Raw genomic sequence first — 24,988 nt, forward strand, 5'->3', positions numbered from 1 at the left:
GCCACTGGGAGCTCTCTCCTTCCCCTTGAAGGTAGAAAATACTCTGACTTTTGTGATAACCCACTTGTTCAAAGCTTTATCTTTTACCATAAAACTAAAGTCTGTGTCCCATGTTAAGTAATTTTAAACACTCAAATCAGGTAAAGAAGCTTTATAGAATCAAGCTCGCTTTACAGATACCTGTGGCATACAGACTATGTGCTATGTGCCAGATATGAAACTAGAAGATAGGAGTAATACAGTTTAATAATACATAGTCTCTGACCCCAAGAAGCTCACGAGTGTTGGGAAATTCTACAGGAGCTCATGAAAGCACAAAAGCAGTAAGTTTGTCAACCATAACCATAATAGCACAAGGGGAATTGGAACTGGGGGGAAATAAAATATAGCAAGATTTCTCATTGCTCTGTTTCTCTAAACCGACACATGGCTGGACACTGTTGAACTGAGAGAAAAGTATGATCAAGTTTTTCCCTAGAGCTTCAAGTGTGTGGAGCAGGATGAGAACTCCCTCCTAGATGAATCTGAGGAATAAGCATGTTCTCTGGCACTATGAACAAGGTATTTCCTGCTAATTTCTGAGACAAGGTTCATGATGTGTCAGGGAAGGAAATCCTGAAAGCAAACCTTTTTCTTAATCTTCTAAAGGGCTTAGTAGGTGTTCCATTCTTTACATTCCTTATTTGGAAAGTAAAGATGATAGGCTACTAACAAAATTTACTGGGATGGTATTTGTGGGGGATTTGGCACATGCTTGGCACCCAGGAGAGCTGAACAAGTGCCAGCTAGCCTTCTAGAATTGGGAGTTCCATTATCTCAGCCATATATATCAAATAAAGAACTGAGATTAAAATGACACTAAAGAGAATCTTATACAGAGGCTTTAACTGGGTCTGGTCATATAAACCATCCAGATAGCCTCAACAGTGTATTGTTCTTTCAAGGTTGTGTCCTTAAAAGGCAGCTCCCACTGTGGACAGAGTATACATTCAAAGGACAGGGGAGGGAATAAGGAGCCTTCAACTGCTCAGGTCCAGTTTGGGAATCAACCAGCAGTCATGTCCTCTCCATGACCTCCTCCAACAGGAGCTCAGAAATTTTCCCAAACTCCTGCAGTCCCCATTACTGCCCCACATATTCAGCACTAGTCAAGTCCATTTTTTTCTGCCATAGTGCTATATTGATATTTATCTCCTTTGCTGATGTTATTTTTCTACATTTAAATTGTTTTAACTTTTCTTGCATTGATAGTACAGCTATAGCATAATACCTAAAAATTAAGATTTGTGGCTGGACGAAGCTGGGTTCATTGCTTACAAACTGAATGATATGTACAAATTCCTTACCTTCTGTAAACCTCATCTATAAAAGGTGCAGAGTAATATAGCTTAACAGCTTTATTAGGAGGATTAAATGTAAGAACTTTAGTAGTGAACTCGTAATAAATAATGGCTACTGCTATTTTCTCCTGTTAGATTCTAAAATTCTTGTCTATGTAGACATATGGCATTCTTTTTCATATCACCCTCAGAGCTGAAAAAGAGTTTGCTTATAGAATCCACTCAATGGATGTTTGCTGGATTATTGTTCTGGGCCCAATGCCAAGATGTGTACCAATCCTATCGTCAGCCTCAGTCGTCTGCTAACCCCCTAACTCAGAGAGTTGGTAACAAGTATGCTATAACAATACAGAGGTTAGGACAGTGGGAGAGGGGGCTTAGAGACAGTGCTTATATGTGTTCCTGGGATTACAAAGCAACACAATGCTGCTTATTAAATAAACATGTTTGGTTGACAAAATGGCTGTCCCTGACTTTGACAAAAATGATCGATGAAACTCATTTTCTATAGGAAGATGCTTCAATGAAAGGCAAAGCCTAATCCTAATATTGTTTAGCTGAGTGAATTCTTTATGTCTGTAAAGGTTCTGTCAATTAAAGGTGTTTGAGGCAAGTCATCTGCATATTTCTCCAGTAATGTGATCTGTCAACCCATACAGCATGATTCCTGAGCCTAAATATTGTAATAAGAGAAGCCATAGCACAGGGGCTGGCTGGCTGGATTTTACTAATGATAATGCTTTGAAAGAGCAAAGGAACACATTACCTGCTTGGGGATTTTGTGCTTTTGCTAGAAATCTCGGAATTTTAACAAAGAGGATTTTTAGGGTAGTGTCACTTTTGGGGCAGGGCTTTGGCAATTGTCAAATCACTAAAGTGGCAAACAACCATAAATTTGCCCCACTTTAGAGTTTGTGATCCCACAACCATGGAGGTACTGGTTAATGATTTTGATGGTAATCCATTGTGAATCTCATCTCATTATTCTTTGGTTGGAATTTGCTGCCTTTTGTTGGAATGGAAATTGGTCTTCTTACTGCATGGACATACAAGATGCACTTATCAAGAAGACATATCTTTGGAAAATAATTCTAAATTTACTGGTCCCAGATGCTTTCTTCTTTCTAAGTGGGTCCCTTGGGAAGTTATGTAACTATTCTAATTCTATTTCCATTGTCCATAAAACATTTAAAACTCCTAAGGATATGCAATTGTTATAACTGGAAGGACATGGTCCTTGACTTTGACGTCAGAAGGATTTGAGAATGGATTTGTTTCTGCCACATCCTAGCAATGTGGTCTTGCAAAAAATCATTGAGTTTCACTGGTAAATATAAACAGTGAACCTCTGACAGAATTTCCGAGAATGATGTTTGGAAAATATTATGACTGGAACATATTAGGTATTCAATAAATGCTAGTTTTCCCCTAGTCTGAGATTGACTTTGGATTAAATTTACCAGCCTCATTGGAAAAATCAATTTCATTGTATTCCAATCACACTTATTTTTGATACAAAGTATAATTACTTCAACTTGACTGAAGATTCTCTGGTGAGGCTTGATTGTCTGGTGACTGTTTGATTTCACAAAAAGATCATACTCCAATGGATGAGCTGTCATAAAAAATAAGGATACTTGATGTCTTATTTTATACCTAGTTCCTAGTCCAGCTCTGTATAGTAGGACCTCAAGAAATGTTTGTTGAAAGACCAGACCGTAGCTGAAAATTCTGCTCTGAAAGTTGAAATTTTCAAAGATATTAATGGTTAGCAGCTCACTAAAATATGTGTAGAGTTTTCGAAGAGAGAAATATTCATTTGTATGGTAAAGTTCTGGTGTAATTTTTTTTCTGGGCATAAATATTATTTAGGTCACTCTAGATTTTAGTCATGCTTTTGTCTATAAAACCTTTCCTGTAATTCAAGACAGTCTTAATTCCTCACACTGAAGGAAGCCTCCACAACAAAATGAATAAAATGTGAAGCTCTAGAAATGCCATCAGGGAAATTAAAGGTCCCTAATGGCAAAAGGCAAAGGCTATTATTATCATTCAACTTTTGCTGTAAAAATAGAAATACACATAGGACACTTCACATATATTATTATTATTTTTGCCTCTCTAGTAAAATATAAGTATAATATATAAATATATATAACATAAAATATAAGTAACAGCCCCAGTGAGTGTGGAGACTGACACAGGGCTCAATCTCACAACACTGAGATTATAACCTGAGGCAAAATCAAGAGTCAGACACTTAACCAATTGAGCCACCCAGGCACCCCTATAGCATATTTTAAGCTACAGGGAAGACTATAGATATTCATCACGCTTGCAAAGTAACTTAAAAGTAGTCACACTGGAGTCTGCCCTTCTGAATATATTTTACTCTATTAGCCAGCAATAACTAATGGAAAGCTTGTGGTTCATGTAATCCATTCTTCCTTTGAGAAATTCCCCATAGGGGAATTTCAGGCCTGATAATAATGTGTTCTGGGTCCCTGGACCTATTTATGAGTTACCATTGGCTTGGAAGGACCTCTTGAAAGCCTTTCAGTATAAGAGTTAAGTACTTCAGTACAAGGATCTGTGTATTTTTTCCAGTCTGGTGCTGGAACCCCTAGATTGCCCTGGAAAAGGTCTGTCTTCTCTGTTGGCCCATGCAGAAGTAAGACTGAAATCTGGAAATAGCCCAGATCTCAAGGCATCAGTTCCTCGGGCCTTCCCTGTCAAGGCCATTTTCGTGGTCTGCAGAGAAAAGGTTAAGAGCCTGTGGAGAATTTGGGCAATGTGTCTGTGGTTGTTTTGTTCATAGGAGCTCCTCAGGGGAAGGTATTATGTCTCATTGAGCCTGACTTCTGCACAGACTGAATACTGAGTATGGTAGAGACAGCTTGTGTGGACACTTAATACTATATCCTTTCCTTATGGACACACAGCTAGACATCATTTCCCAGGAAGTGGAGATCATGCACATTAGTTATCTATTGCTATGTAACAAATTACCTCAAACTTTAGCAGCTTAAATCATCATATAGTGGTAATCTCACAGTTTCTGAAGGTCAAGAATTCAAGAACAGTTTAGCTGGGTAGTTTCGGTTCAGCCTCTCTCAAGAGGTTATAGTCAAGCCTTCAGCTGAGGCTACAATTATCTCAAGGCTCAACTGATATTAGACCATCTGCTTTAAGTTCACTCACGTGGTAGCTGTTGATTCCTTGCTGGGTATTGGCTAGAAGTTTTCCAACATGTAGGTCTCCCCATTAGTCTGCTCACAACATGGCTATTTGCTTTCCACAGAGCGAGTGATCCAAAAGAGAGCAAGCTCAAGATGGAAGCAGAAATTCTTTACAATATAATTTTGGATCTCATACCACCATTTCCACTATAGCAATGTGAGAGAGGACTACAAAAGGTGTGAGTATTAGGGGGCAAGGATCACTGGAGTCTATCTTGGCACTGCAACTGGGTTCTGGCCAACAGAATATGTGTGGAAGTGATATATATATGCTATTCCCAAATCAACATGTGGAAAATATCCTCCACAATCCTCCATGTCTATTTCCTAATTAACCAGGTGAATATTAACGTCTTTAACCAATCAGAGGAAAATGGAACCAAAAGATTATAAGAGCTTACATCCATGATTGACCGCACAGAGTAGGGCAGACCCTCTATGACATAAGGCAGAAAGAAACCACTAGTCTGTAATATTGCTGAAATCCTTTCTTTCTTTCATTTCTGCCTGCCTTCCTTCCTTCATTCCTACCTTTCTTCCCTCTTTCCCTCCTTCCTATTTCTTTTAACAGCAGCTGGCTTCCCTTAATTATATATGTGTACATTACAGCAGTTAGCTTCCCCATGTGTGTATGTATGCATTTCAATCAGAATTTATATATTTTGATTTCTCATAGTTTTATTATGTGCTTGCTAATATATTTGATTTGTGCAATTTTTTTTTTGTCTATGCTGTTAGTATTGACTGTTCCCTTTAACGTGTAGAGTTTTGAAGATCAAAAATCCTGCATTCTATTTTGTCTCTATCTCTCTCCAGCAACCAGGTCATTATCCTGCACTTAGAACAACTACTATCCACAGATTGACTGCATGCAAGTTTATTTCAACATAAGAGAAAACATGTCCCATGAAGTCTTAGCCCAAAAGTCTCATTTCCAGTATTGACCTAAAGAAGAAAATATTGCAAGTCTTAAAAGCTTAACTTTATAGAGAAGAGTCAAAATTTCAAGATATATGTTTAGCAAAGCCATCTTCTGGAAAATAAATGCATAATTTTATACAATATATAAAATCATGTAAAAGCATATTTAAACCCAATTATCTCTGTAGGAAAGAAATATACAATGACACTTTTATTTATTCAGGCCAACCAAAACTTTTATTGAGCACCAACTATATTCAGTAAGCATCTATAACTTTACCTCTTATATAGAATATATTGCTTAGTAGAAGTGTTATATTTAAATATATTTTAATATCATATATAATTATAATATTTAATATAGATTTAATATTATATAATTATTATTTAACATTTATACTATATATTTCCAAATATAATATTGGAATCTACACATGTAGGTGTCCAGAGTTTTATTTTTATCAAAATGGTTTACATTGTAACCTTTCACTGCATTAGATTAGCATAAATGACACTATCCCCATCCTCCAACTCCCAGAATGAAAGAGGAAGGCTTTTTTCATTTCCTGAACCAAAGAGTTTCAGATTTTTAGACTAAAGACATAAACGAAGTGTAGGAAAAATATTCACATCACTTAAAATGAGAGATCCCCTTGGAAAGAATATCTTGATTTCAATGTTTCAAAAGTAATTAAGAGCACAAGCCTGCTGGCTGTCTGTGACTCTTACTTTTTATCACTGTCTGAAAGACAGATGAGGCAGGGCACCAGCATATGAAATTCCTGACAGATTAACTTCTGGGGAGACAGACCAAAGTAGAAACCGCTATTCCATTTACATGGAAGTAAGAACAAATATCAAATATAGCTTGTTTTTAACTAACATCAACACATCCGGTAAATAGAAAAACTATAGTAGCCTTGTAATTGGGTTCAGACAGACCAAGAATTCAGGTATTTTGATAGAATTACTTGTATTTTCTATTTGAACACCAAATTCAATTAAAATGAAATGTGTATTGACTCAACTTTCTATCAGGTCCTATAATTGGAAGCTCTGAATGTAATACCCTTTTAGGTATCAAATCACAAATAACAATCCTCTCTGTGACACAAATTATTTGCCCTTGTCAATTAACCAATGGCAGAATTTTTCTCAACTCTGATTACCCTGAACATTGATAATGAGTTCTCCTTCCAATTTTTATTGATTTCTTCCTCGCACTATAGAAAACTATTGATTTCTGTTTTCTTGTTCAGTTACTAGTTGAGTTTATCTTTCACTTGATTTCACTTAAAGTGAAACTTTTTTTATTGGAACACATAAAAACCCTGTAGAAAAAAAGAGTCAGGGCCACTTAAACTTATAAATGTGTTGGTGAAAATTCAATGATACCCTTTCTGAATTATCTATAGTGAATACTATAAAGAAATGGTGAAGTTCTCACTCGCTGCCCCCGACCCCCAGCCCTCCTCATTACACACATAGGGATATCATCTGTGTTGTAATCATTACAGAATTTAGGTTTGGGGAATAAAACTTACAAAGGATGATAAAATCAAGTTTGCTGCTACAAAAAAACAAACCTAAATATACAAAGCAACCTCCACACATGCTTGCATACACACACATATGCAATATATTCCTCAGAGAGATGTATAATAGTGGGATTATTTTTTATTTCAGGAGAGTTTTTGCATGAGAAAAAAGTGACTCAGGGTGACAGAAGGCCCATGCTCCCCAAGGACTGAGGAAGATGGCTGTGACTGTCCTAGGGATGGAGGTGTCCTGCCTGTGCACAGTCCCTTGCAGTATTCAGGCACTGCCCAATGTGGCTCATGATAAATATTTACAATAATGTCCTCAATGAATTATGCCTTCCCATGTCCAAAACGCTTTGTGATGTGACTCTGCCACTACTCCTCTCAATATGAAGTCATGAATCTGGTCTGGTCTTGGGACTTGTTTAGACCAACAGAATGAGGTGCCAAATTCAAGCATTTGGAAACTATGCTTATGTTTTCACCCTTTGAAAACACTCTGAGACCATCATGGTGAGAAGGCCAGAATGAAAGATCACATGAAAAGAGATGCCAAATTGCTCCATGTCCTAGATAAGCCAGCACCTAGCCAACTCACCTGATAAATGTCATTGCCCATGTGAGCCCAGGTAAGACAGAAGAATCACTAGGGAACCCACAGAAATAGAAGAAGCAATATATTATTATGTATATTTCTTTAACTTTTTAATTTGAATTAATTGTACATTTATACAAAAATTGCTAAAATAGTGAGTTTTCATGTACCCCTTACTGAGCTTCTCTTAATATTATTACCCCATACAACCATAGTGCAAAGATCAGAACCAGGAAATTAATATTAATAAGTAAGGACCTTATCCAAACTCCACCCTTTTTTTCCCACTAGTGTTTTTTTTTTTTTTCTGTTCCAGGTTCTAGTGGAGGATTCCACATTTCATCTAGTTTTTGACTTGAGAGTCTCCTTTTATCTACAATAGGTCTTCAGTCTTTGCTAGTCTTTCATGACTTTGACACTTTTGAAGAATATTGGTCAGTTATTTTGCAAAACATTCCTCAGTTTGAGTTTGTCTGAGGTTTCGCATTTTAGGAATGAAGTGATATCCTTCTCAGTCCATCCTATCAGAGGGTACATCCTAGTAATTTGGCTTATTACAAGTGCTGTTCACCTTGACCAGTAGATTAAAGTGGTTTCTTTCTAATTTCTCCATTTTAAAGTTACCATTTTATTAACTTCAGAGTTAATAAATATCTTGGGAGAGATATTTTAAAAAATGAAAAGAATCGTTTTGAGCTACTTAGTCCTGTAGTGGTTTATAAGAAATAGGTAGATAAACTGATGCATATAGAGATAGATAGATGATATATAGATACATAGGTGATAGGGATGCCTGGGTTGCTCAGTGGCTGAGCATCTGCCTTTGGCTCAGGGCGTGATCCCAGGGTCCCAAGATCGAGTTCCACATCAGGCTCCCTGCATGGAGCCTGCTTCTCCCTCTGCCTATGTCTCTGCCTCTCTGTTTCTCTCATGAATAAATAGATAAAATCTTTTTTAAAAATTAAAAATAATTAAAAAGATACATAGGTGATAAAGATAGGTAGATGACAGATAGATAGATAGATAGATAGATAGATAGATAGATAGATAGATAACTGATACAAAGTATAAGTCAGGTTGGGATTTCTGTTGGGGAGGTGAGACAGTCTGATACAGGGAATGGAAAAAAGAGAAAGCCTATGTGTTTGAGTATCTATAGCAGTCTTGTGATGGATTTGTAGGTGAAGAGATTAGGACTATTCTGGTACAACAATATAATATTTGAGAACTAGAAAAAAGAAACAGGAAGTTTCTCTTTTTTTTTTTAATACAGGCTTAAAGATGTAACGTTTGACTTAACACCTGAGTGAGGAATAGAAATATTTTTAAATTACTTTTGGTAATTTGGGAACAATGCTATACTTTTGGTGACTGAAGTACTTTTGGGCATGTGGGGTCCCAAGATCTATTAGGGTTTTATGGAAGTTTTTGGTTTTTATTTCCTTAGTGGGTAGTTATAGGAGGCTGAGGCTATAGGCAGACCCAGACATTCTTTAAACAATGTCATTGTAATTGCTATTATTTCCATCACATAGATGAATAAGAGTCTACTTATTGGACAAAGCTCTGCCATCCATGGACAAAAAACAAGGTAGGAGTAAAAGTCAGAACATCATTTCTCAGACAGAAGATGGATGATCTGCTTATTACTTCGTAATAAGACCTATACAAGAAGGATCTGGCATGACATGGAATATGAACAATTATAACTGCAGCTAATGATAGAAGAAATGCATAGGTACCTAGGAAGTTGTAGGGTAGAATCACAGGTCTTTTTATAGAAAACTAATATTTACTGAGTTCCTTGGTACTGATGATACAGCAGAATGCTAAACAGGTAAGTTCCTTGTATTCATGGAGTTTAGATACCTGTATAAGAGTGCTTCAATAAACAGATGCATTATTTAACATACATTTTAGATAACTCTATGCAGTTGCAAAGATAAATAAAGCTGGACAGAAGCAAAGAGAGTAACAGGACAGGGGCAGTTGCTATTTTAGAAAGAGAGGTCAGGGACAACTTGCTGAGGATGTGGTATCTGACTCCAGAGGTGAGAGAAGGCCATCACAGGAGCCAGGCTGAGAGTCACTCAACAGGTAGATGAAGCCCAGCAGAAGGAGCCCAAAAGCATGCAACATGGCAACACATAGAGGTATGAGGCAAGCAATGTGTATTGAGGGAAATTCTTAGTAGATAAAAGAACCAGCTATAGTCCTAAGACAAGGTGCTCAGCCTAGGATCTGTGCACCACCTGAGCCTGCAAGTAGATTCTGGGAAGTTCAGGAATTTGGGTTAGAAAAGGCTTAAGTTGAATTGGATGTAATTTACTGTGTATGAAAACAGATCAGCAGTTTCTAAACATTTCCTCAGAAGCATTTTTAACTTGTTTTTCAAATGAAATTTTCTGCATAACTCTTTTTATATTTTAAAAAAATTGCTGCATTTCTTTGACTGAAGTAAGTGTCATGGTCTCTGAAACTCTTACTCCTGGTCAGCCCTTGAAAGCCCAGTTCTTCACAGGGCACAGTTTGATCAGTGCTTCTCTCATTCCTCTGAGATGAATACTGCCCAGCCTCACAAGCCCAAAAGTAGGAATACCATGAGATTTTGACTACAGCAGATGGGGCAATGTGCATTAAGGAGGTGGGCAGACTGTGTACTTGGCGTACTCCCCTATGTGTGTGCACAGCGATTCTTCCTGTCACCTCCCGGAATCTCCTCTGATCACGCTTACTTTGACCAGCTACTTGACAATGACTCAAGCAGCTAGATATCAGCCAATCCAGAATACCTCAAAATATCTTGTGCTAAGCCCTTTTAAAAAGTATTTGTACCTTAGAAACGCAGACACAAACTTTATGTATGTATTATTTTGGGGGTGAGGGGTGGTGAATTTTCCTCTACCCATTACAATTCTTTTAGCTGGTATTAAGAATTAAATTGACATAAGACAGATGAACAGGAGAAAATCAAATTTAATTATGTATGTACAAAGAATATGTAAGAATGTGAGGCCCACAGACAGGCAGGCAATTGAGGCTTAGAAACCATTAGAGCTAAAGAGAAAGGGGTAGGGATCTGGGACTTAGAAGAAAAACAATTCATAAGAAAAGAAAAAGAAGCAAATATATGGTAAACAAATATTTTCTGGCCATACTGAAACAATGGGACATAGAAGGGAATTTTAACAAACAGACTTTGGTAAGTTTCTCCTTGTCTACCACACCTAGCTCATATTATGCTATAGTTGTCTATGGCGATAGCTCCCTTCCTGGAACAGGTCCTCCATCTAAATTCTTTAAGGCAGTTAGGGAGGTGAAAGGCTGTTCCAGAGCCTTCTGTTTCTTAACAATAATCAGCCTTAACTAATCCACATGACAGAGAGACATATTTTAAGGTGGCAAATTTTGCTCCTCTGCAGTACTACGATAAAAAAAAAAGAAATGCAGACAGTATTGATCAATGGCATAACACAATTTACCCAGCTTAAGAAAATGATTTATTCAGCATTCCATAAGAATATATAATTATCCATTGACATGAAGATCATTTCCCAAGCTCTCTGTACCATGTGTATTTGGGAAAAAAATGACAGGGGAAAAAGTAAGTGGAGACATGGGGCAGCTTTTACTAGTCCTTGACTATGGTTTGCTTATTTAATTTACAATGATCTCAAATGATTTTTTAGAATGGCTGTCACTAGAATTTAGATCTTTGACAATAAATCCCATCACTAAGTATTTCCTTAGATTTTGTTAAAAGCATTTTATTGTCAAATTGAAGTCTTTAAGGAGCAATCATCTATTTAGAAATATATTACAACAGTCATAAGTTCCCTTCTTCTTTAGGTTTCTCAAGTGAAGAATTATTGCAATTGTGTTTCTGGAAGGTGCATACAAAAATCACAAATCACGGCGCATTCACAAGCCTGTCATGAGCTTTCCAGTAGTTAATGTAAAAAGGAGATGAAATTTCACCAAAATAAAGGGGAAGTTTCTGATAGATCTATCTAAGGTGAAAATAAAGAAAAATAATTTTAACATTTCCCATTACTGGAGAGGGTATAGGCATAATTTTTTGAAATGCAAGAGCTATATTAGACTCTACAATATAACAATCTAAACCGTATTAAAGGCTTCCCAAAGTAGTGCATTCACTTTCCTTTTCAGCTCCTTTTATCAACTATTAGTTCCCTAAGAGATGATTATAAAAACCTGTTGATTGAGCAAAGGTTAGATTACTGGACTTATTGCAGGAAAGTAGAATATGTACCCTCACAAGTCTTAACAGTATATAAATAGGGAGAAATAAAGGGAAGGTATGTATAGGATCTTAGGGCTGGGTGGTCATTTTTAAGGTGGATTTTGGAAGGTAGGTGGCTGATTGAGATTGGGCAGAATTTATGGCATAAGTGAATTCCTGAACAAAGCTTGTGAAGCTCTTGAAAGAGTTGATAAGCATGTTATTAGTGATGACATTTAGGGAACTTCAGTTGCTTCTGGTCTTATTCTCCTGGAAGAAGTATTTTTCTGGAGCAAGTAGCTAAGCTATTTTGCTTGTTTTCAATACTGTTTAACATATATAGAGAAAAATATCCCAGTCTCAATATTGTTTAACACAGAGACAGGAAATTATGGTGATTTCAGCTCTTATTTCCAACCCTGTAATTCTGTATTTCTTTTCTTTGGTATGGCAACATTTCCAGGAAAGTAGTAATAATGATCAATCTCATTTTTGACTTTCAAAATCCTCTGTTTGTTACTGATCAACAATTTACATATACAATCAGTTTTCTTCTTCACATTGTATTGGATTTTATCATTATATAGTTACTAATGACTTTTGTTCATTTAATAAACACATTTGAGAGCACATTTTATGTCAGTTTAATCATTAAAAAAATAACCAAAAGTAAACTTGTGCCCAAGATGAATAAAGGAAAATATACCTACTGTAAGATTCTGAAGCCTCTAGTACTCACTTAACAAATGACTTTCATAGAGAGTTGAGTGATGTTTTTTGTGTGTGTGTATAGGGGGATGGTGTGCATATGACAATACACAAGTGTTTAATATGAGGCTGACTAGATAACTAAGAATCATGGAGGTTATATCTAGTTGTTTGGGGTCATGTCGACTCTCTTTATACTCTGCTTAAAATCCCAATTTTGACTTCTAGTTTCATCTCTAATATGTAAAGAGCTTAGACATCATCAGTCCTGTATAATAAGAAAAAGATGAATAAACTAAAGCAAAAACTTTTCTTGAAGCTATTGATAATTTGAGTCATTCATAGTGCACAGTGCCACACCAAAATCTGGAGAGACAGATGCATCTAGAGAACCTCAGCCAATATCTACTTACCTGGAGCAGAAGCTGCTGGAGCCATGAACAGTGGAAACACTCAAATGGGCATTTGGAAGAACTGCTGGAAGCTGAGTGTGTACTGCTTTGAGAATGCAGAGTTTCCAGGGCTGCAATCTTAGGGTAGACCCTATACTTTAATGCATTTTACTTCTAGAGCCCCACAAGTTCTCAGGGTACAGAATCAAGAAAGATCCCCTCTAGGTTCTGGTGCAGGAGATGGAAGTCGAGCAATCTGTGAAATATGCCCAGACCATTCTCCATAAGAAGGCAGACTCTGCAGGAAAAAAGACTGCCAGAGCCTCATCCCAGCTAAGCAAAGAATGTTCCTCCCACACTCCAGCTCCTAAGAGACTTCCTGTTCCAACTAAAAGGAAGGAGAAAAGCTAAGAAATACTTATGAAGATCATAGTCCAGGGACACAGGAAGATTGAATTCACTGAAAGATTGAGATTTAATCATAAGGTTATGGGACACTTCCATTCCACCACACCTTACCACAACACCAATAGCACTCTAATATAATAACAGTGGGTTTTAGCAGAAAGAGCTGAAAGATGCAGAATTATGAGGAGGAGTACTTATGAAAAGCCAAAGTCACTAGGGGAGATCAAAACAATATAGCAATAGCAAATATTAAACACAACACAACTCCTAGACAGATCAACATAAAACCTCACACTATGGGGTGCCTGGGTGGCTCAGTGGTCGAGTGTCTGCCTTTGGCTCAGGTCATGACCCTGGGTTCCTGGGATTGAGTCCCACATCGGGCTTCCCACAGGGAGCCTGCTCCTCCCTCTGCCTATGTCTCTGCCTCTCTGTGTATCTCATGAATGAATGAATAAATAAATAAATAAATAAATAAATAAATAAATAAATAAATAAAATATTTCAAAAACAAAACAAAAAAAAATCTCACACTAAAGTCCTATTTACATCAGTTCCAACTACCTGATGTATAATGTTTTCAACAAAAACTTGAAAGGCCTGTTAAATGCCATATATATATATATATATATTACACACACACACAGACACATATAATATATGCAATAAGATTATATATGTAAGGGGGGTGGGGCAAGATCGCGGAAGAGTAGGGTTCCCAAGTCACCTGTCCCCACCAACTAGATAACTTTCAAATCATCCTGAAAACCTACGAATTCGGCCTGAGACTTAAAGAGAGAACAGCTGGAATGCTGCAGAGAGGAGTTCCCACTTCTAACAAGGTAGGAAGATGGAAAAAAAATAAATAAAAAAGAATCCAGTGGGGGAGGGGTCCCTGCGAGGAGCCAGGCTAAGGCCAGGAGGCGAGAGCCTCCAGGACAGGAAAGCCCAGTCCAGGAGAAGCAGGAACTTTAACAGTCTTCCCAGATGCAAAGACCCTCACAGAGAACTTGGGCAGGATCCCAGGAGGAGCAGTGGAGCCTCCAGTTTTCTGGAGTCACTAACAGAGGAAGTGCGCCTTGGGGGAGAGTGCGCCACACCCCACAGGTGGAGCCTGGAAAAGGGCTGGAGGGCGTGCCCTGCGAGGCCTGGGGAGCAGCTCAGGCAGCGACTCCAGGCAGAGGGGGCTGCAGCCCAGGAGCGCGATTCCAGTGGCACAGGCCCCAGATCCCAAGGCAACTGGGGACACAGTCCAGGATCCTACACTCCCCCAGGAATAGGCGGAGGCTGGGAGGGCCCAGGACAGGGAAGACGCTCCTGCCTCCCAGAGCCCCTGAGCTGTGCAGGTCAGCACCCCTGTCCCCAGAACATGTAGGCCAGTGCAGACTGGGAGCTGCAGCAGTTACTGCGGGAGCAAACTCTAGGGCTGGACGGTTGGCTGCTGCCAGTCTTGTGCCGCCTGGTGTCACCCTGTGCCTGGGAGGGTCCGGGCCACCAGGGAACAGGGGTCTCACAGGATAAACAGCTCCCACTAAGCCATTAACCTGGCAGGGGGTGGGGCAGCTCCCCCAGGTGCACACACCTGAGAATCAGCACAGCAAGCCCCTCCCCCAGAAGACCAGCTGGAAGGACAGGGGAAGAGCAAGTTCTTAACCAAGCAGCACTGGAAAGCTCCAGAAGTCGAGGGATTTACAGTATATAGAACCAGAGGATACCCCTCCTTGTGTTTTTTGTTTTTGTTGTTTGTTGTTTTTCTCTCTTTTTTTTTTGTTTTTTTTTTGTTTTTGTTTTTTCTTTCCTTTTTCCAGTACAAATTGTTTTTAGCCACTCTGCACTGAGCAAAATGACTAGAAAGAACAACTCACCACAAAAGAAAGAATCAGAAATAGTACTCTCTCCCACAGAGTTACAGAATTTGGATTACAATTCGATGTCAGAAAGCCAATTCAGAAGCACAATTATAAAGCTACTAGTGGCTCTGGAAAAAAGCATAAAGGATTCAAGAGACCTCATGACTGCAAAATTTACATATAATCAGGCCAAAATTAAAAATCAGTTAAATGAAATGCAATCCAAACTGGAGGTCCTAACGATGAGGGTTAATGAGGTAGAAGAAAGAGTGAGTGACATAGAGGACAAGTTGATGGCAAGGAAGGAAGCTGAGGAAAAAAGAGAAAAACAATTTAAAAATCCTGAGGAAAGGTTAAGGGAAATAAATGACAGCCTCAGAAGGAAAAATCTATGTTTAATTGGGGTTCCCGAGGGCACCAAAAAGGACAGAGGAACAGAAAGTGTATTCGAACAAATCATAGCTGAGAACTTCCCTAACTTGGGGAGGGAAACAGGCATTCAGATCCTGGAGATAGAGAGATCTTCCCCTAAAATCAACAAAAACCATTCAACACCCCTACATTTAATAGTGAAACTTGCAAATTCCAAACATAAAGAGAAGATCCTTAAAGCAGCAAGAGACAAGAGATCCCTAACTTATATGGGGAGAAGTATTAGGTTAACAGCAGACCTCTTCACAGAGACTTGGAAGGCCAGAAAGGATTAGAAGGATATATTCAGGGTCCTAAATGAGAAGAATATGCAGCCAAGATTATTTATCCAGCAAGGCTCTCATTCAGAATAGAAGGAGAGATAAAGAGCTTCCAAGATAGGCAGAAACTGAAAGAATATGTGGCTACCAAACTGACTCTGCAAGAAATATTAAGGGGGACTCTGTAAAAGAAAGAGGAAGCCCAAAGAAATAATCCACAAAAACAGGGACTGAATAGATATTATGATGACACTAAATTCATATCTTGCAATAGTACCTCTGAACGTGAATGGGCTAAATGATCCCATCAAAAGACACAGGGTAGGGATCCCTGGGTGGCGCAGTGGTTTAGTGCCTGCCTTTGGCCCACAGCGAGATCCTGGAGACCCAGGATCGAATCCCACGTCGGGCTCCCAGTGCATGGAGCCTGCTTCTCCCTCTGCCTGTGTCTCTGCCTCTCTCTCTCTCTCTCTCTGTGACTATCATAAATAAATAAAAATTTAAAAAAAAAGATGCAGAGTTTCTTACTGGATAAAAAAGCAAGACCCATCTATTTGCTGTCTACAAGAGACTCATTTTAGACCTAAGGACACCTCCAGACTGAAAATAAAATGTTGGAGAACCATTTACCATTCAAATGGTCCTCAAAAGAAAGCAGGGGTAGCAATCCTCATATCAGATAAATTAAAGTTTATCCCAAAGACTGTAGTAAGAGATGAAGAGGGACACTATATGTGTCCTATATGACACTGTGTCATAAAGGATCTATCCAACAAGAGGACCTAACAATCATGAATATTTATGCCCCTAATGTGGGAGCTGCCAAGTATATCAACCAATTAATAACCAAAGTTAAGACATACTTAGATAATAATACGGTTATACTGGGAGACTTCAACATGGTGTTTTCTGTAATTGACAGATATTCTAAGAACAACATCTCCAAAGAAACAAGAGTTTTAAATGATACACTGGACCAGGTGGATTTCACAGATATTTACAGAACTTTACATCCAAATGCAACTGAATATACATTCTTCTCAAGTGTACATGGAACTTTCTCCAGAATAGACCACATACTGGGTCACAAATCAGGTCTTAACCAATACCAAAAGATTGGGATTGTCTTCTGCATATTTTCAGACCATAATGCTTTGAAACTAGAACTCAATCACAAGAAGAAATTTGGAAGAAACTCAAACACGTGGAGGTTAAAGAGCATCCTGCTAAAAGATGAAAGTGTCAACCAGGAAATTAGAGAAGAATTAAAAAGATTCATGGAAACTAATGAAAATGAAGATACGACCATTCAAAATCTTTGGGGTACAGCAAAAGCAGTCCTGAGAGGGACATACATCACAATACAAGCCTCCCTTAAAAAAATGGAAAAAACTCAAATACAGAAGGTAACCTTGCACCTAAAGGAACTGGAGAAAGAACTGCAAGTAAAACCTACATCTAGCAAAAGAAGAGATATAATAAAGATAGAGAACTCAATGAAATAGAGACTAGAAGAACTGTAGAATCAATAACAAAACCAAGAGTTGCTTCTTTGAAAGAATTAATAAGATAGGGATCCCTGGGTGGTTCAGGGGTTTAGCACCTGCCTTTGGCCCAGGACACGATCCTGGAGTCCCGGGATCGAGTCTCCCGTTGGGCTCCTGGCATGGAGCCTGCTTCTCCCTCCTCCTGTGTTTCTGCCTCTCTCTCTCTTCTCTCTCTCTCTCTGTCTATAATAAATAAATAAATAAATAAATAAATAAATAAATAAATAAATAAAAAATCTTTTTTTAAAAAGAATTAATAAGATAGATGAACCACTAGCCAGCCTTATTAAAAAGAAAAAAAAGACTCAAATTAATAAAATTATGAATGAAAGAGGAGAGATCACAACCAATACCAAGGAAATACAATTTTAAAAACATATTATAAGCAGCTATATGCCAACAAATTAGGCAATCTAGAAGAAATGGATGCATTTCTGGAAAGCCACAAACTACCAAAACTGGAACAGGAAGAAATAGAAAACCTGAACAGGCCAATAACCAGGGAGGAAATTGAAGCAGTCATCAAAAACCTCCCAAGACACAAAAGTCCAGGGCCAGATGGCTTCCCAGGCGAATTCTATCAAACGTTTAAAGAAGACATAAGACCTATTCTACTAAAGCTGTTTTGAAGGATAGAAAGGAACAGAATACTTTCAAACTCATTTTATGAGGCCAACATTACCTTGATTCCAAAACCAGACATGGACCCCACCGGAAAGGGGAATTATAGACCAATATCACTGATAACACGGATGCAAAAATTCTCAACAAGATACTAGACAGTAGGACCCAACAGTATATGAAAAAGATTATTCACCATGACCAAGTGGGATTTATCCCCAGGATGCAAGGTTGGTTCAACACTCATAAAACAATCAACGTGATAGATCACATCAAAAAGAGAAAAAACAAGAACCATATGATCCTCTCAATAGATGAAGAGAAAGCATTCGACAAAATACAGCATCCATTCCTGATCAAAACTCTTCAAAATATAGGGATAGACTAACATTCCTCAATATCTTAAAAGCCATCTATGAAAAGCCCACAGCGAATATCATTCTCAATGGGGAAAAACTTAGAGTCTTTCCCTTAAGATCAGGAACATTACAGGGATGTCCACTTTCACCACTGCTATTCAACATAGTACCAGAAGTCCTAGCCTCAGCAATCAGACAAAAAATAAATAAATAAAAGGTAATCAAATTTATAAAGAAGTCAAACTCTTCCTCTTCACAGATGACATGATACTGTATATAGAAAACCCAAAAGACTCCACCCCAAGATTGCTAGAACTCATACAGCAATTTGACAATGTGGCAGGATACAAAATCAATGCACAGAAATCAGTGGCATTTCTATACACTAACAATGAAACTGAAGAAAGAGAAATTAAGGAGTCAATCCCACTTATAATTGCACCCAAAAGCATAAGGTACCTAGGAATAAACCTAACCAAAGAGGTAAAGGATCTACACCCTAAAAACAATAGAACACTTCTGAAAGAAATTGAGGAAGACACAAAGAGATGGGAAAAACATTCCACGTTCATGGATTGGAAGAATTAATATTGTGAAAATGTCAATGCTACCCAGGGCAATTTACACATTCAATGCAATCCCTATCAAAATACCATGGATTTTCTTCAGAGAGTTGGAACAAATATTCTTAAGATTTGTGTGGAATCAGAAAAGACCCTGAATGGCCAGGGTAATATTGAAAAGAAAACCAATGCCAGAGGCATCACAGTGCTGGATTTCAAGCTGTACTACAAAGCTGGGATCATCAAGAGAATTGGTACTGGCACAAAAACAGACACATAGATCAATGGAACAGAGTAGAGAACCCAGATGGGACCTCAACTCTATGGTCAACTAATATTTGACAAAGCAGGAAAGACTATCCACTGCAAAAAAGACTGTATCTTCAATAAATGGTGTTGGGAAAATTGGACTGCCACATGCAGAAGAATGGAACTAGACCATTCTCTTACACCATACACAAAGATACACTCAAAATGGATCTAAATGTGAGACAAGAATCCATCAGAATCCTAGAGGAGAACACAGGCAACACCCTTTTTGAACTTGGCCACAGCAACTTCTTGCAAGATACATCCATGAAGGCAAGGGAAACAAAAGCAAAAATGAATCATTGGGACTTCATCAAGATAAAAAGCTTCTGTGCAGCAAAAGAAACAGTCCACAAAACTAGAAGACAACCTACAGGATGGGAGAAGATATTTGCAAATGACCTGTCAGATAGAGGGCTAGTATCCAAGATCTATAAAGAACTTATTAAACTCAACAGCAAAGAAACAAACAATCCAATCATGAAATGGGCAAAAGACATGAAGAGAAATCTCACAGAGGAAGACATAGACATGGCCAACACGCCCATGAGAAAATGCTCTGCATCACTTGCCATCAGGGAAATACAAATCAAAACCACATTGAGATACCACCTCACACCAGTGAGAATGGGGGAAATTAACAAGACGGGAAACAACAAATGTTGGAGAGGATGTGGAGAAAGGGGAACCCTCTTGCACTGTTGGTGGGAATGTGAACTGGTGCAGCCACTCTGGAAAACAGTATGGAGGGTCCTCTACAAGTTAAAAATAGAGCTACCCTATGACCCAGCAATGGCACTCCTGGGGATTTACCCCAATGATACTGATGTAGTGAAATGCTGGGACACTTGCACCCCACTGTTCATAACAGCAATGTCCAAAATAGCCGAACTGTGGAAGGAGCCACGATGTCCTTTGACAGATGAATGGATAAAGAAGACGTGGTGTATATACAATGGAATATTACTCAGCCATTAGAAAGGACGAATACCTACCATTTGCTTCAGTGTGGATGGAACCAGAGGGTATTATGCTGAGTGAAGTAAGTCAATTGGAGGACAGTCATCATATGGTTTTACTCATACAGGGAATATAAGAAATAGTAAAAGGGATTAAAAGGGAAAGGAGGGGAACTGAGTGGGAAAAATTGGAGGGAGATAAACCATGAGAGACTCCTAACTCTGGGAAACGAACAAAAGGTTGTGGAAGGGGAGGTGGGTAGGTGGTTGGGGTAACTGGGTGATGGGCACCAAGGAGGGCACTTGATGGGATGAGCACTGGGTGTTATACTATATGTTGGCAAATCGAACTTCAATAAAAAACAAATGAAAAAACACATAAACTGGTATCCTGAAGAGGATCCTGGAACACATAAAGAATATTACATTAAAAAAAAAACTAAGAAAACAATACATTATTGGATATTAGTAATTATGTATCAATATTGGTTATTTATTTGCAACAAATATACTAATATAAGGTATTAATGAAGAAAACTGAATGTAGAGGATTGGAAACTCTGCATTTTTGTTCCAATTATTTTCCTGTAAATCTATCTGTTCTAGGATACAATATTTATTTATTTTAATCTCAATCTTCAAGAATAATTTTTTTTGGACAACACAGACACACATAAAGAATATTACATTAAAAAAAAAACTAAGAAAACAATACATTATTGGATATTAGTAATTATGTATCAATATTGGTTATTTATTTGCAACAAATATACTAATATAAGGTATTAATGAAGAAAACTGAATGTAGAGGATTGGAAACTCTGCATTTTTGTTCCAATTATTTTCCTGTAAATCTATCTGTTCTAGGATACAATATTTATTTATTTTAATCTCAATCTTCAAGAATAATTTTTTTTGGACAACACAGACTGCATCATTTGCACAGACTTAACATAATAGTGACATAAAAGGTAGTTACTACGTCCTGGAAGGCTGAGTAAATTTCCATAATGTCAAACTACTTTTTCTGTTCTCCTGAAGTCTAATGATCATCTGGGTGAGGCGTAAAGATGACACTAACATCTGGATATTCATATCTGCACACTTGTCCTTCAGCTCTGAAAAGATGTGATGACTTGGTCGCAGAGAAAATCCTCACAATTTTTTAAAACAGAGCCTTTGGTCAAGAGATGTGGATGAACTTCACATAACCTTGAAACAGTACTGCCTGGCTCATTGAGAATGGTGGTCTGTTAATGCTGACATTTTCCTTTGAAAGTCCATTGTCTTGCTTCAGGCAATAGACTACCAAAAAAAAAAAAAAGACAAAAAAGGCAGCTTGAGATTTATGATCTTATTGTGATTATGAAATTACAAAAAGGAGCCAGCCTTGTCCACGCTGGCCACAGACAAGTATAGCTATAACTAAAATTTACAGGATGCATAAAAAGAATCACATCGACAGAGTGCTGTAAATCCTGGCTGCCCAGTCACCCCAGCAAATTCCTAATGGATCATCATGCCCTCAAGTTTAAATGGTTGTTCTTAAGAAGTAAAGGTAAGTGACAGGTTAAATACATGAGCAAACAGTGGAATCATTTCATTTCCTGAATTTAGAATGAATGAGGTTGGAGGAATAACCTGCACAGGGGAACAGAGTAGATGCCTACAGGAAACTTTCATTCACATTCCTACTAGATGCTACACTTTGAACAAGGCTCTAGGAATACTGAGATACAGAAACACATTCTCAGCATCAGAGAAGCCACTTTTACATATGGAGAAAATAATTAACCTGTGGCAACACAATGAAATGATTCCTCTGAGATAGGTACACCTGGCGCTGACTGAAACAAATAGGTGTTATATGGTGTCTTAAGAAGTCTGGATTTTATGCTGAGGGAATTCTTCTTCTTTATAGAAAGAAGAAAAATTATAAATGATATCATTTGTTTAATTCTAGAAATACTATGATGGTTATAGTGAGGAAGCAAGTTATGAAGCTATTGTAATTTTATAGGAAAGAGACAGCTCAACTGGGGCAATGGGCAGAAGGATAGAAAGGAGAGATCAATGCAACACTGACCTCTTTTTGTGGAAGAGTCAAAAACTTTCCCTAATTTTCTAGCTCAGGCAGCAAGATGAATATTGGTGCATTCAGTAAGACAGGAAATAATGAAGGAACAGTAGTATCTTAGGTTGGTTTCTCTGCAAATAGACTCTGGAATGGAGTATTTCATGCTGAAACTATATTGGGAAGTCCTTTCAGGAGGTATCTGTGGGAAAGTGAAGACCAGAATGCTAGGTAAAGGTGGAGCCTAACCCATGGTGTGGTTACAACTGAGGCCTCAACTGATCCTACAAGGGCTCTGAAGCTAGAATAAGCCCTTCTGAGTTTTTCAAACTGAGACAAGGAGACTAGACCTCTATATCTGTATACTGACCCATCATCAGCCACAGACCATCCCCTCAGCAGGGTGTGCCTTTGATTAAATGGGTTTCCTACCACCTTAAACAATTTCCAGGAAGGGATACAGCCACAGATATGTCCAGGAGCAGGAGAACTGTTCTGATTCTGAAGAAGGAATCTGGAGGAGTATTGCCGTAGCCCCTACAATGCTGTTTATTTTTGGGGGAGGGGGTGGAATTAATAGTTTCAAAAGTCATTAATTTTGAAAAGTAAAATATTCCTAGACCCCAAATTCAAGAAAGGACAAAACTGATTGGATTTGTTTTGGTTTTTTGTTTGTTAAATTGCTTTTACTACAGCAACAAGTAACCACCTTGACTAGTTTTAAATCGATCCCAATTGATATTGATATCTGGGCTAACCCATCAGCAACAGCTTCACTGGAGCGACCATACTTCCATATCTTGACATGGGCTCCCCTGTGAGATACCCAGATGTAGACATCCAGCGGGCAATTGAACAGTTGCACAAATGAGCAGGAGTTTGGAATGGAAATCTGAGTTGATTACCAACAACTGACTACGTTGTTGTAGTTAGTTTATGGACTGTAGGTGGTGCCATGAAGGCAAAGACATTGCCTGGGAGAGTGTGGAAGAATAGGAAAATAACCAGGTCTAGAAGCCTAGGAAGCCACCATCAGTAGCCATATTTCTCAAACTTTAATGTGCCTCTGAAACCCCCAAGAGGTCTTGTAAAAATGCAGGTTCTGTGATTCAGTAGGTGGCATGGGCATCTGAGAGTCTACATTAAAAGAAGACTTTCAAGCAAAACAGATGTTACTGGTCACTGGATCACACTATGAGTAACAAGGAGTTTGGTAATGGAAAGAAGAGATGAAGACCAAAAAGATGAAGAAGGAAGATCCACAGAATTCAGAAGACAACAATTGAAGTTCAAGAAGACAATAGCATTTGGCACACCTACATGTGTTTAAATATAGGCATGGCTTGAATGATAGTGAAAAGGCCCCAACTACTCAGAAGGTCCTGGTTAAACCACATATTACCTTCTCAGAGTAATATAAAAACACATGAGCTCTTCTGGCATGGATTTATCTACTATATTAGTTAGGGTTATGTTACTAAGAAACAGAACACTGAGCAGAAGATAAAGTACAACTGGGGATAATCTATGCTGATTTTGAGGAAAAGGATGCAATGGAATGGCACCAGGGGTAGATCAGAACTGGATAGATGGCTGCAGGAGAGACTATGATAACCTAAGGAAAGGACATCAGGGAGAAGGAAAAGAGTTTTGTAAGTACAAACGAGAGAAAAGAAGATAGACATTGCCTACTCAATGCCATTGCCAAAGGACTATCCCAGATCCAGAAAGCACAAGACATGCACTTACCAAGGAATGAGTGGATTAAGGAATGAGCAAACATTTCAAATACATGCGTACTTTCACATATAGTTTTGTAGGAATGGCTATCTTAGTTTGGGTTTCCCCAAAAGCAGTGTGGAGGTAGGTAGTTTATTTGGGAAGTGATGCCATGAAGCAGGGAGAGAAAGACGGGAAAGCAGCAGAAGCCAATACAAATGCACAGGATCAAGGTCACAGCTTTCAGCCATAGGGGCTCACTTCTGCTGGGACTTCTGAGAAGCTTAGGAATGCCTCTCAAAGTGTCCAGCAGTGTATCCTCTGCCTCCCACTGGAGGATCATTATCCTGTGCTGGCATGAACCCCTTACACTTCTGGCCTGTTCTTCCTGTAGATTCAGAGCAAAAAGGCAATGAGACTTGCACATCCCATGCTGGAAACTGGACTCTGCCTGCAGAGATGAATTTGACCTCATGTGGAAATAAATGTCCACTGCAGCCGGGCCTTGAAATCAGAGGTGGGGTGAGTGACGTGATGTAATATAACAAATGCATCAACCACAACGCAATGACATTGGTGGATCTGGAGGCACTTCTTGAGGCAGTGCTCTTTGCAATTTCCAAGTCCATGATGCTAATACAAAGCAGTGGTTGACTGGGGTAGCCTAGTAGTAACTGGACGGTGTAGAAGCTACAATCAGCCCGTTATCTCCATGCGTACAGATACTCTGTAAATACTTGCCTGGCAACTCTGTGCTTCCCAATTAATTGGCCAAGCTAAACCTTTGTAAGCAGCAGTACAAGAGGTAAACTTCAGCGTGGTCCCTGCCAAAATCGTCACAAATCCTGAATTAGTCGGATGTGAATTAATGAGCTTTTAGCGGAGCTTGGTTTTTGTCAGACATATTG

At 38.5% G+C, this 24,988-nt stretch overlaps 1 long non-coding RNA gene across 3 annotated transcripts in view; it reads right to left on the reverse strand.

Annotated features, from left to right (window-relative positions):
- LOC118352265 (uncharacterized) overlaps positions 1 to 13,312 on the reverse strand; it is a 224,579-nt gene extending 211,267 nt beyond the window's left edge. For all 3 annotated transcript variants that reach the window (XR_004809133.2, XR_007405608.1, XR_007405607.1), the window contains exon 1: positions 13,001 to 13,312. This is a non-coding gene — a long non-coding RNA (uncharacterized LOC118352265). The remainder of the gene's footprint in view (positions 1 to 13,000) is intronic.
- Between the last annotated feature and the right edge of the window lie 11,676 nt (positions 13,313 to 24,988).

Source organism: Canis lupus, chromosome 24 (genome assembly GCF_003254725.2).
Source record: "Canis lupus dingo isolate Sandy chromosome 24, ASM325472v2, whole genome shotgun sequence".
Lineage (NCBI taxonomy): Eukaryota > Metazoa > Chordata > Mammalia > Carnivora > Canidae > Canis > Canis lupus.